This window comes from Myxocyprinus asiaticus, chromosome 12 (genome assembly GCF_019703515.2).
Source record: "Myxocyprinus asiaticus isolate MX2 ecotype Aquarium Trade chromosome 12, UBuf_Myxa_2, whole genome shotgun sequence".
NCBI lineage: Eukaryota > Metazoa > Chordata > Actinopteri > Cypriniformes > Catostomidae > Myxocyprinus > Myxocyprinus asiaticus.
The window spans coordinates 30952516-30966845 of record NC_059355.1 but is presented as its reverse complement, the minus strand read 5'-3'; the positions used below and the strand labels follow the sequence as shown (position 1 = coordinate 30966845).

The 14330-nt window shown below is 43.7% G+C and overlaps 1 long non-coding RNA gene across 1 annotated transcript; it reads left to right on the top strand.

Annotated features, from left to right (window-relative positions):
• The first annotated feature begins 818 nt into the window (after window positions 1-818).
• Window positions 819-9415, top strand: LOC127449470 (uncharacterized). The gene is made up of 3 exons (XR_007898755.1): window positions 819-926; window positions 8649-8760; window positions 9084-9415. It is a non-coding gene; the product is annotated as an uncharacterized LOC127449470 (long non-coding RNA).
• Window positions 9416-14330: the final 4915 nt, after the last annotated feature.

The window sequence follows — 14330 nt, the reverse complement described above, 5'->3', positions numbered from 1 at the left end:
TATTGTTTGATATCTTACAGTTTCCTATCCTTCATTTGATATTTATATTTATTAATTTGTTGCATTTTTAAACACATTGTTTGGCAGTTTTACATTGTGACCTCTTGCTGAGGACAGCTTACATGTAAGTTGTATGTGCTTCCAAGAATAGAGCATGCATTTAAAAAAAATCGAATTACATTATTTAAAAACATAAGTAATAAATGCCCTGAGTAAACATGTTTCCTTTAGATTTAACTTTTTCAGTATATTTATTATCATGAATTTCTTGATTTTTAATATAAAGAGGGCGTTTTTATATAGGGCATGTTTTGTCCCTTCTCTCAAGAATCAGTGTGTTATTATAAAGCTTTATAATATACTGTACCATGTAAATATCATGGTATATGAATATGGTAATTATACACTGCCATGGTATATGGGTTGTTGACATGACATGGCATTTTCACTGTCACACAAGATAAAAATTAATAAATAGTATTGTCATCATTTAAAAATGCATTAAATGATTAAACATTTCTTTCCTTTACATCGACCTCTTATTATACAAACTGCATTGTCATTAGATTTTTTAATTTTTGGAGCCAAATCTCAAAATTGTTCTATGGTGTGACTGTCTCAAGCAAGGTTCAATAAATTCTAACTTTTATAAATTAAAAACAAAAGCATAAAAATGTTGATAAATACCACTGGCATAATTTTACATGTGTCTATTTTAGTAAATGGCAATTCGTTTTTTTCATCCGTATATTTCTAAAAGCGTAGGAAGTTGATACATTTTGTCACTGAAAACCACGTCCTCTGGTGTGACACCATATCCTCATTTTAAATCGGGCAATTCCACGGATGACTTTATTTAGTTTCTATAACCCCATTCAAGGTCATTTTTCTGAAGCCCCCTGTTAAGGCAAGGACATGTGCACATGGTAAGTTTTTGTCTCTAAATTGTTCAAATATTTAACTTGTTTCAAAGCTCTTAAAGTGTTTACGTTTTGTTGTCCTTTGGTGTGACACCCCTAAATTATATAATTATATTATTAAATTATGTTAAACTGCATAATTATGGAAAATTGTGCAAATGTGTCTTGCTAACTGCTAATGACATGTTAACTAAGAATAGCAAGGTCATTAACTCACACTAAAGGCTGAAACAATCTTTGGTGTGACAGAAAATGTCCTCTGGTGTGACACTACCTTATCTGTCACACCAGAGGACAAACATGTCACACAAGAGGACAAGGTCTATTAAAGCATTTTAAATAATTAAATAAAATGTAACTCATTTTTATCCTTTTTAATTATAAAAATTAATTAACAGCGGTTCGGGAGTAGCATGCCAATTTTAATCTGACAAATCACAGCCCGCGAGCAGGAGTATATAAGCCGCAGTTACCTGCTTCCCGTGACAGATTTTCTTGGCATCCTGCCTCCTCCCCATCTCCACCTATTTTCAAATATTCACTATTCATCTAAGGGTACGTTTACACGACAACAATATACTAAAAACTGTAAAGTTTTTCCTTTGCGTTTTTGAAAAGTTTCGCGTACAGACGACAACGTTTTCAAAATGATCCCCGTTCACACGGATCTGCGAAAACGACTAAAAATGTTGTATTATGCATGCCAGGCCAGTAGTTGGTGATGTCACTTTGTAAAGAAACACTACGCGCCTGCGCACATAAGCATTCTTCCACAGAGCGGTGAATACAAACAATGAAGTTGGCGATTGCTGGTCGTAGTAGTGATGCAGTAAATCTACAATTTGCTGGAGAAGCGTCAATAAACTCAAAATCTTGAGCAGCACAAACACAGTCCTGTAGTCCGCCATTGTAGTTTTGAATGTCTCGCGCGTTGTTTTGAAGTACTCGCGCACATGCCTATAGCCTGAACACGTAATACGCGTGCGCATGACGTCATCGTTTTCACAAATTCGCGTTTTTGTATGTTTACACGGAGACGGAAATGGCATCGTTTTCAAAAACATGCACTTCGAAACCCATTTTCAAAAGTTTGCGTTTTCAGGCCCCAAAACGCCGTTGTCGTGTAAACGAACAGCCAAAACACATAAAAAGTTTTCTGTTTCTAGTAAAAAACGTTGTTGTGTAAACGGCCCCCAAGTAAGTAAAGTCCAGGGGGGGATTGTTGTAATCAGGACTCAAGTCGAGTCTCGAGCTCCGAGCCCTCCAATATCGGACAGCAGGCCAAATATGCTTTACTCTATTGAAGATTACATTTACATGCAAACTACTGAAGTATAAAATGTGGTCCTTCATTTTTGGATTCTTTCATTTTTGGACAGAAAGAATTGAGGGAGAAAAATGATTGGGAGAGAGAGAATATGAAAGTATAGAGAGAAAATTAACTGGGATCCACACAGAAGGGAGGAGATCCTAAGAGAACGATGAAGTAAATAGTTGAAATGTTGCTTTGAAAAATGCAACAATTATATTTACAAATTTCAATCATCTTTCATTCAGTTAAATAAAAATGCTTGAATGTAATACATCTTATATCTCTTTAATCAAACAACTACCATTTCTGTCCTTTGGTGTGACATAATGTCCTATGGTGTGACACACATAAAAAAAACAAAAATGTATTTTTTAACTCAAAATATGTTTTAAAAAAAAAACTGTTGAATATTGCTTTAGGGTAGATATAATCATCACTCATCTTAAACTGGTATAATTTTCAACATTTTTGAAAGGATGACAGCAAATTTTGACTTGCATTTAATGAAAATGTCCAACAAGTTCAACAGGTAATGGGGGGGGGGGGGGGGGGGTATTCATAATTTCAGAATAAATAAAAAACACCATATGAAAATAAGCATCTAACAATGAAAATAAATCTCTCTCATGCTCTTTGTATATTACCTCACTGTTTTTTTCTTCATTTTTGTTATGTCACACCATAGGACACATTTACAGTGCAGTTCAGTGAAAATGTTCAAAAAACAGTGAAAGAATTGACAAAGTTAGTGACCCCTTATATTTTCTTAAATATCAGACTTTACACTACATAAATGGATTTTTTTTCAAAAATGTTGCTTTACAAAAAAATGGCTTTTTACTGCATATTTGTCAACTACCCATATATCAAATACCATGGGTTTGATCATCACTGTATCATTGGTACCATCACACTACATTTTTCCAGATGAAAAATAATAATAAAAAAATACAGTATACAGACAATCAGTGCTGACCAGAAACATTGACAGTTGTTCCCTATCTGTCACTCACTCGACGTTGTGTCGATGTAGTGGCACTAGGGGTCACTCTTGGGAGCCCTAGACACCTCTGGTCTTTGATAAAAGGCCAATGAAAATTGGCGAGTGGTATTTGCGTACCACTCCCCCAGACATACGGGTATAAAAGGAGCTGGTATGCAACCACTCATTCAGATTTTCTCTTTGGAGCCGAACATTCGATGTTTACTGAGCTGAATGTTCATTCACCTCTGCTCTATCTGACGGCGCATTTCAGCGGCTTCTCCCTCCTCTGCACTGGTGCACTGCAGAGAATGCCCCTGGGCACTTCAGCAGAAAAAAGAGAGTATATTTTTTCTAAAAAAGCAGAGACAGTGTTCGTGGATGGATCATGTTCTCACTGCGAGAACATGACCATGGCAACATTGCGGTTACGGCTTGCTTTCGTAAGAAAAGGCTCCCCGCCTCGGTCCTTCTAACTACGGGATTGAGGCCAGCGCGGCTAGCACTGGGGGTGATTTGGGGACCCCAATGGGACCACCTCCGCTGGGTATCCCTTCACGGACCTCCCATTCCCCAGCACGCTCGTCTGCCCCGATTGGGCTTCTGGATGAGTCCACTGGCTCGTCTCACGGCAAGTTCGACCTCTTGTTCAGAGCCCACGAAGCTGATGAGCTCTTGAGTGCAGCATCAGAGATCGGGCTCATCCATTCGGCGACACCGTCGAGGACTTTGCCCAGCAGTTCTCGACGGTGAAGCAGCAGATGGAGGCTATCCGGCACATCCTGCCCCGGCGCGGCTCAAGATCCCACACCCCGCCTGCTCATCGCCAAGGGCGTCCCCCTGCGGTGACTGCACTGGCTCTACTGCAGCCCACCCCTTCGGCCCAGCCCCGGCATGGAGCCCACCGCAGGAAGCAGATGCCACCCGTCTCACGGCCGGCCGTCAAGAACCCTCGCAAGGCTTCAAAGTGCCCCTGAGACGGGCGACCCAGGGATGATGAAACCCACCTTGGAGCTGGTAAGCAGACCACTCCATCCTCTGGTGGAGGGCCGGGAGGAGAATCTTTTGTTGCTTTTTCATTTAATTTCGCTGCATGCCCAAGTGGCTGCGGTACCCAACAGTTCAGCAAAAGAGCAGTTTCCTTGTTCCCTGGGTCACGTACCCGGTGTGCATGGCCGTCATCACCACCACCATCCACCTTTCCATTCTTGCAGGTTTGGCGCTCCAGCGGCGGTCTCCCCGCCCCTGCACGCTCAGCTGTGGCACAAATCCACCCCCGATGTGACAGTCTCCATGGGTCACAAGGACAGGCCTCTTCCTCCCTCGTCCCAGGCTCTTCTGGGGGTGGTCACAAGGAGCCAGGTAAGTGCTTCGATGTCCCTGAACTCAGCATGGCCACAACATGGCATGGCACCTCGAGCTCCACCCCGCCGCAAGGCCCCACCTGCCGGTACATCCGACGAGATTGTCCCCTTGGTCCCCCTCGCTTGGAGCTTGGATGTGTGGCTTGCGCTTTCCAATCCGTCGTGATGGCTGATCCGGACCGTCTGACTCGGCTACATGATTCAGTTCACCAGGCGTCCGCCCAGGTTCAGAGGCATCCACTTCACCTCGGTGAAGGGCGAGAACGCTGCTACCTTGCGCGCGGAGATCGCTACCCTCCTACGGAAGGATGCGATACAGCCTGTCCCTCCGGCCTAGATGAATAAGGGGTTTTACAGCCCCTACTTCATTGTACCAAAAAAAGGCGGTGGGTTGCGGCCAATCTTGAACCTGCGAGTACTGAACCGGGCTTTACACAGACTCCAGTTCAAGATGCTGATGCAAAAATGCATTCTGGCGAGCGTCCGGAATCAAGATTGGTTTGCGGCGGTAGACCTGAAGGACGTGTACTTCCATGTCTCGATTCTACCTCGACACAGACCCTTCCTGCAGTTTGCATTCGAGGGTCGGGCGTATCAGTACAAGGTCCTCCCAAGGTCCTCCTTGTCCCCTCTCGTCTTCATGAAGGTCGCAGAGGCAGCTTTTGCTCCCGTTAAGGGAAGTGGGCATTTGGATTCTCAACTATCTCAATGATTGGCTAATCCTAGCCCACTCTCGGGATATGCTGTGTGCACACAGGGACCTGGTGCTCTCGCACCTCAGCTGACTAGGGCTTCGGGTCAACTGGGAAAAGAGCAAGAGATGTTCAGAGCATCTCTTTTCTCGGTTTGGAGTTGGACTCAGTCTGATTGACGGCGTGCCTCACGAACGAGCACGCACAGTCGGTGCTGACATGTTTGAAGGCATTCAAACAGAAAACAGTGGTTCCACTGAAACTCTTTCAGAGGCTCCTGGGGCATATGGCATCCTCAGCGGTGGCCACTCCACTCGGGTTGATGCATATGAGACCTCTTCAGCACTGGCTTCAGACTCGAGTCCCGAGATGGGCATGGCGCTGCGGGACATATCGCGTGGCCGTCACGCCGATCCGTCACCGCCTCTTCAGCCCTTGGACTGACCTCATGTTTCTATGGGCAGGCGTTCCCCTAGAGCAGGTCTCCAGGCGTGTCGTGGTTATGACAGATGCTTCCAAAACAGGCTGGGGCACTGTATGCAACAGGCACGCAGCCGCCGGCTTATGGATGGGCCCGCGGCTGCATTGGCACATCAACTGCCTCGAGTTGCTGGCAATTCTGCTCACCCTGCAGAGGTTCCGGCCATTGATCCAGGGCAAGCACGTGTTAGTTTGGACAGACAACATGGCAACGGTAGCATATGTCAACCATCAAGGCAGTCTGCGCTTCCATTGTATGTCACAACTCGCCCACCGTCTCCTCCTCTGGAGTCAGCAGCACCTCAAATCGCTGTGAGCCACTCATATCCCGGGCAACCTCAACACTGCAGCGGACATGCTGTCACGGCAGATTACCCTCTAGGGAGAGTGTAGACTCCACCCTCAGGTTGTCCAGCTGATTTGAAGTCGATTTGGACAGGCACAGGTAGACCTGATCGCCTCCCAAGAATCCTCCCACTGCCCGCTCGGGTATGCCCTGACCGAGGCACCTCTCGGTATAGACGCGCTGGCACACAGCTGGCCCCTGGACTTTCCCCCAGTGAGCCTACTTGGTCAGGGAGGACCAGGAGCAGGTCATCCTGGTAGCACCCTACTGGTCCACACAGACGTGGTTCTCAGACCTCACGCTCCTCGTGACAGCCCCCCCCCCCCCCGGAAAATTCCCCTGAGGAAGGACCTTCTTTCTCAGGGACGGGGCACCATTTGGCACCCGCAACCAGACCTGGAATCTCCATGTCTGGCCCCTGGACGGGACGTGGAAGACCTAAGCGGACACGATCACTCAGGCTAGGGCCCCCTCTATGAGGCGCTTGTATGCCTTTAAGTGGCATCTGTTCGCTAAGTGGTGTTGTTCCCGATGCGAAGACCCCCAGAGATGCGCAGTTGGATCGGTGCTTTCCTTCCTGCAGGAGAGGTTGGTAGGGCAGCTGTCCCCTTCCACCTTGAAGGTGTATGTAGCTGCTATAGCGGCACACCATGACACAGTGGACGGTAAGTCCTCAGGGAAGCATGACCTGATCATCAGGTTCCTGAGAGGCGCCAGGAGGTTGAATCCCTTCAGACCGCACCTTGTTCCCTCATGGGATCCCTCTGTAGTTCTTCAGGGTCCACAGAGAGCCCCCTTTGAGCCTTTGCAGTCAGCTGAGCTTAAGGCACTCTCCTTGAAGACTGCCCTCCTGACTGCGCTCACTTCCATCAAGAAGGTAGGAGACCTGCAAGCATTCTCTGTCAGTGAAATGTGCCTGGAGTTCGGTCCGGGCTACTCTCATGTGATCCTGAGACCCCGACTGGGCTATGTGCCCAAGGTTCCCACGATCCCTTTTAGGGACCAGGTGGTGAACCTGCAAGCGTTGCCCCAGGAGGAGGCAGACCCAGCCCTGATGTTGCTGTGTCCGGTGCGCACTTTACACTTCTATTTGGATCGCACGCAGAGCTTTAGAGTCTCTGAGCAGCTCTTTGTCTGCTTTGGTGGACAGCGGAAAGGAAGCACTTGGAAGTCTCCAAGCAGAGGATCGCCCACTGACTCATTGATGCCATAACTATGGCATATCACGCCCAGGACATTACAACCTCCGGGTGAAACCAGTTTCGTCCCGTGTTGTGGCATGCACAAGCAGGTAAGTCTGGGACAGCCAGCTGGGTGTATCGCTTGCACATAGCACCTTTCACCTCCCCTGAGCTGAAGACGTGCACCGTTAACTCCCAGTAGTGTTCACAAACTGTGTTCCCTGGTTGATTTCCTCTGAGCCCTGTGGCAGACGAGTTTTCAGAGAGACTCGCTGCCGGCCCAGTACACGTGCTAACTAAAGCCCCGTACTGGGGTAGGTGCTCCGCATGTGGCGGTTCCCCGTAGGTAACCCCATGCGATGTATATCTTCCGCTAATTAGTTTCCCTGTTGGCAAACGGTGTCTTCCATAGGGCAAAGGCCCCTCTGCCCCAGTCTCCATGCTTGTAGTAACACCTCCCCCGTAGGGCTGAACCTACCATGGGACTTCTCCACATGGCATACTCCCGACATAGCTCGGCAAAACCATGTGACATATTTCCACTTAAATACCCCCCCCCCTCTCTCTGGGTGAGGTGTGGTCTCTGCGGTGCCCTCCCCTTGGGAGGGACACCCCCCCGACTAGACCTGGTTGGCCCAGTCAGATAATCCCCCTTTTTTTAGGGAGTGGGAAAAAAAGGGGATAAGTGGCCACGACTGGGCTAGCCCATCTCTATCTTTTGGGTAGTCGAATTGTCCCAAAGGGCCATTCGACACTCATAACAGTGTTGGGGGAGGTTATGTGTCGGCCTGGTGTGCTGGCTACGAGGCACACAGATCGACACAACGTCGAGTAAGTGACAGATAGGGAACGTCCTGGTTACTTGTGTAACCTCCGTTCCCTGATGGAGGGAACGAGACACAACGCTGAACTACCCGCTGAAATGGCCGGGACCTTGTCTCGGCTCCTCAGCATAAAACCTGAATGAGTGGTTGCATACCAGCTCATTTTATACCCGTATGTCCGGGGGAGTGGTATGCAAATACCACTCACCAATTTTAATTGGCCTTTATCAAAGACCAGAGGTGTCTCGAGCTCCCAAGAGTGACCCCTAGTGTCACTACATCAACACAACGTCTCGTTCCCTCCATCAGGGAACGGAGGTTATGCAAGTAACCAGGACGTTTTGCAGTCATTAGATATCTTGTGTGATCTTGTAGCCATTACTACTAGACACCGCTGGTATAGCATTTACAGTAGGTCAAAGGACTTTTTTTTAAAAATATTTCTATTCAATCTAATGTGTATCCAATATTGACGTTAGATAAGGACATTATTACAAGTCTTTTATATAGTTTTTGTAAATGTCAATAAACTTTTTTGTCTGTTTAGATCATTATGCAGTGACTTCAGTGGTCTCTACAGCCCACAGCTTTTGTGTAGCCTGTTCAGACAGGAGAAGAGGCTCTCAAAACAATAGGATCATTTCCTGTATATCACAAAGGTATGTTTGGGTTTTCATGTGTGTTTCAGGTTTTTTATATATTTGTGAGGACCAAATGTCCCCAAAGATTTTAAATCCTGATAAACCTGAGATGCACCGATTCATAAAGGCACTGAATAATGTTTTATTTCAAATGTAAAAATACCAAAAGTTTAAGATTAGGTTAGTCTACAGCCATTATAAATAGCTTCATTTACAACATAAGGGCAATAGAAAAACAGTAGAAGAACAATAGAAGGTCCCCACCTTGATATTAAAAGAAGAAGCGTTCACGTGTACTGTACATATTACACTGCATTATCTACATTAATTGTCCACACTAGCTGCTGATCACAGACACAGTGTGGGTGCAAGGAAAAAAAGAAAAGGAAGGATAGAGAATCTATCCAGCACACTATGGGAACAGCTGTAGTGGCTTCACTCTCCTTAACAGGAAAAAACAACCAAAGGTTCACAACAATGGACAGTTTGTCTTAGAGGAGACACAAATGAACTGGTCAAGGTATTCATGTTTGGCACTTATACTGCTGTTCATGCATTTAATGAGAGCATCTGTCAGCATTCAACAGTTAACACCATACTTTCTCTCTTTTAGTCTTTACTTTACCCTTCCCTAAGCATTTCCTTGCATTAGATTCGCAATATCTTACCAAGTGGCATCTGAAAACAAATTTAGCTAGCTAGACATTTTCTCAGAGCTATTTTTTCAGAGCCATTTTTGCAATGATTTCTAAACCAACTGCTGACAAGTTGTTTTTTAAATGGATATACTGTATGAAGTCAGTTCCCTGCCACAGGTGTAGTTCATCACATTACTGTAACTGTGGATATGTTCCACTAATGTTTGACAACCAATAAGTGTCTAAATACCTCTGAATATCTTTATTTGTAATGTTTTATGATCTATGTTTTGTGAGAACTAATAAACTTGCTTAAAAAGTGTGATTGTGAACTTCCCTTAGAATCGTCCATTCAGGAAAAGTCACTTGGTTTAATATTTTGTTATCTAGTGCCACATAGTGCTGCTATTTGCACTCATATGGTCTGGTGGAAACACTGAAATTATAGACAAACTGCGACCTTAAATGTTACTTCAGTGGTGTGGTGTTTAAAGACAACCCTGGGTGCTATTCCCAATTTTACCACACAGTTTTTCCCATCCTGTTTCCATTCTCCACTCTCAATATTTCCTTTAATTCTACTTATAATAATAAATACAAATTAATATAAAGGTTGATTTCATCGGTGATTTCGTCACTGTGAAGGTCATGGAGTTTAGAGAAAATGTTTGATACGGGTAAAATTAACCATGGTTTTACTAAAGTATTATTCATGTAACCATGTTTTTTGGATTTAGTGCAAAGAAGATACTTGTGGTTGCTATTTGCACTTAGTGCAAATAGCCTCTGCCTTTTATGTGTGAGTTAAGTGTCCAAATGCTTTTACGTGGTACCTGTATGCATATACATATATCCATATACAGTTTACATTATTTCGCAAATCTGTTGCAGTATTGAAATTCTTTACTGCATGTTGCATTTTTTTCTTGGTTAACCTCTGTAATTTGCCCAAGCTGTTTAAATGTTTTTGATGTATGACCCGGACATCTTGTGTCCCAGACCCATTGTTTAGCTGGGAAAGCCCATGCATCTGATCACTTAGGTGGTCTGGCTTTCTGGCTATTTTTGAGCTTTGACTCCCTTTAAGCATCTGAAAAACACTCATTTCCTTTGGTAATTGGAGCTGGAAAACCCTCTCCCCTTCAAAAGCGAAATGATTTGTCCAAGTGTAATGTTAATCAGTTATTTTATCAACAGAGTGTTTTGCTTGGCCCCATTTAGTATGTGAACAAACACCCTTCAACTTAAAAACAGAGGCTGTGATCCAAATCAATTTTCAAATCAACTTAATAATAATTTGTTGTAATTTGCAGTGGCTCAAAAACTATGAAAGCTTAAGTTACAGATAACCAGAAGATATTGAAATTGAAACAAATTAAAAACATTACAAGAGGTTTGACAAATAAAGATGATATGACAGGAAACTCTTGGTCTTAGAAATATGTTTCAAAATCTTCCAACTCAAATTCAGTTGCAAGTAATACTACAGTGCTTCTATTGTTGGTGAAAGTTTCTCACAATTCTGGGAATGCAACTACATGTGACATTCTTAGGTATACTTGCCACCGCTGCACTGTGAATACTGTTTAATGCAATTTAGAAATACCTGAGTAAGCTAACATTCCAACATCAATACAGTACATTCATTAGAATCACCCTAGGGAGTCTCTTGATTGATTCTGCAGTTTTATCAGCCTTTGGGACATCATTAAAAACATGTCCAGAAGTGTTTTTTGTACTCTGAATGCCCGCCACTGTACCAGTAGGAAATCAAGAAAAAATGTGTGAGTCCTGGTCGGGACCCAATGCAAGCTGGTTCAGAGGCAAGTCTCCATAGCTCCAGCTGTTTTCTAGCAGGCCTCATGGGAAGTGCACAGTGGGCTGAGCAAACACTCAGCAGACAAGAGACCAGCGTTTTTTCCTGTTTCTGCATGCTTACTGTCCCATTCCTGCCAGTTTCCTGGTCACATATCAGCTCCCGCAGCACTGCTTCCTGTCACAGAGTCTACACTGACTGCTGTCGCAAACCACTCACTCTGTCACACTCTCGTGCACATTTCTAACTCATATCTAATTGTTTAATTTTATCACCATATTTCTGTATGGAGTGATTATTAATAATCAATGAATTATTTTTTTGTTGATTGGAGTAATGTAATGGAAAGAATGCAAGCAGTTTTGATATCCAAAAACCATAGGCAGTTTAATTCAGTTTAATGTTTTGCATAGAATTTATACTCTGCAAAAATACTGATACCTCTTCGAAATGTGCAATAACCCAAGGTTCATCCAGGAGGACTGCACCTGTAATAAATAGGTTAATGTGATCACATTGGAAATTGACAAGGGCAATATGGTTACTATCTTTTTAACAAGATTGGTCTAGAGGGCATAATACAATATTGAAGGCACTCTTATGAGAGTATAATCTTTTGAGAGCTGTAAAGTCCCCTTATTTTCATACTGTTTAATGTGGTTGCATTTGTATTGATTTACTTTAAATATTCTTTTATTTTGTGACAATAAAGAATATTGTTATTAACATTCTGCACTGCAAAGAATGAGGATTTCAGAGATTAACTGAATGAGATTGTGAGACTACAGCAGAGGGACTTTGACTACTGTCAGTATTGAACTTGTAATGATCTGCTACCTGAAGTGAAATGTTTCATTCATATAACGTTTGTTTATGTCTTGCACAGCGTGTTGTGCGAAGGTGCACATGCACATGACTGCAGTTCCAGCTTTGGCAACTGGGCAGTAAGACTGATCTCACAGGAAAATCAGAAACAATAGGTTGACATTTCTGTAGCTAAAATCGGTCTGTTTTTACCAAAATTCTAAACACTGCCCCAGTGGCCAAAGAGGTAATTGTTGTTAGGCATATTGGCATGTGTGAGCTCCATTTTCCTGGTGTAATGTCCATAGAGGGGTGCCACAAATGAGTTGTGAAGCAATCTGTTTTCAGCTGTACAGGCTGGAATACAGTGAAGAGGAATGCATATTTTATAAACTGTATCCTCCAACCCAAACCCCAAAATTACAGTAAACCTAACCATCAGTGGCATAAAAATGTAATGTTAGGAAAAATGCAACCTACGAAACGCGGTCATCCCTAATTATGCGCATGCAATTACTTCCTGGTTTCAACACAGGATCCAAACCCGAGTCTCCCACACTGCTGATGCAATGCGCTTCTGGTTATGCCACAAGGGAAAGTAAACTGATGCAAAAACGTCTGATAGGAAATGTCAGGAAGAGTTCCGTTACTCTAGGATTGGCCACATTATGTTGACTCACCGACAAGCACCATCTGACATTTTTGCATTGGATCCAGCATATTTACCCTCCCTTGTGGCATGTCCAAAAGTGTTTTGGGTCAGCAGTGTGGGAGATCCTGGTTCAGATCCCGCATTGAAACCAGGAAGAAATCACGTTTGCATAACCAGTGACCAGCACGATTTGAAGGCTGCATTTTTCACTCCATAACATTTTTACTCCACTGATAGTTAGGTTTAGGTTTGGGGGTACAGTTTCTAACTTGGCATTATTTTTCACTGTATTACAGCCTGTGCATCTGAAAGCAACTCGCTTTGCAACTCGCTTTTGATGCCTTTCCGTGGACATTTCACCTGGAAAATGGAGCATACACATGCCCATATTTTCAACAACACTACTGCTTAAGCCACTGGGGGTAGTTTTTCTCATTTCGGTAAGCCCAGAATGATTTTAGCTAAAGAAAAGTCAACCTACTGGTTCCGGTATCACTGTGAGATCAGTCTGGGTGAGATCAGTTTAAGAAGGTATGTTCTATCAGGAAGACTCGCAGACTTGAGTGAAGTTTAAGATTGCATTTATTTGATGAATATAAAACAGAATGTAATGTCTCTCTTTGGCGTAAGCCCCGTCTGGCAGTCGAAGAAGTTGTACTCGGAACCATCATATCCTGTCAGAGATAGGAGGTAGGGGCGAGGAGCCTACCCCCATGCAGGACTGGACTCAACTGGTGGTGGTGGGGTGGTGGAGGTTGCCGTATTAGCACACTGAAACAGCAATGTGATAGATTGTGAGCAGACTTATAAAGCATTGGCTTACATTTGATTGGCTAGGAGTTACCTAGCTAATGGTGCGATGATGTACAGCTGCTAGTCTTCCCGCTAGAACTACGCTGCACTTACATTTACTTTGGAAAAAAGTGTATACTAAATGATTTGATTGTAGTAACATTATTGTGTGTGTGTGTGTGTGTGTGTGTGTGTGTGTGTTCGTTTACGTTTGTTTATTTTGTTTAAACTCTGAATCTCTGTTGCGGAATGATAGACATCCAGGGGACACTACTGGTCGTCAGGCCGGTTATAATTAACACTTCCTCACCTTTGATCGGAACCTTCCATAATATAATACTGATTAAGGAAAATGGGTCAGACTTGGTCACCTTTCAACCAAACATTTTAAAAAAGCTCACTTTGAATGTTCAAATCATTTTTATTTTGGGTCATATCCATTTACTGATGCATAATTGTAGTGCTGTCTTCGAAATTACACTTTAAGCCCATGCAAGCAGCAGTCTCAAGAGTCTAAATCATTTAATTATACATTGTCTGAAATGGCACGATGATAGAGTTGTAACAGATCTAACAGCAACAGAACAGAAAATCAATCTGTGTAGTGCCCCCTTGACCCTCGCTGACCCCCATGGCCTCTTTGCATTTTATGTTATACATGAACTTGAGGGGCACTGAAAACCTGGCAGGGAGCAGGACACATGGCGAGATGCCCTGCTGTGTGCGGAACATGGATTTCCACTGTACTACGACACCCTGAGCTAACATGGAAATGTGAGGCTAGACTTATGTTTATTATTCCAAAATAAGACTTTATACATTGACTTTTCAAAACCCCAATGTAATACTGTAAATGAAAATGCAGAGTCATAAAGAGATGAGTTAA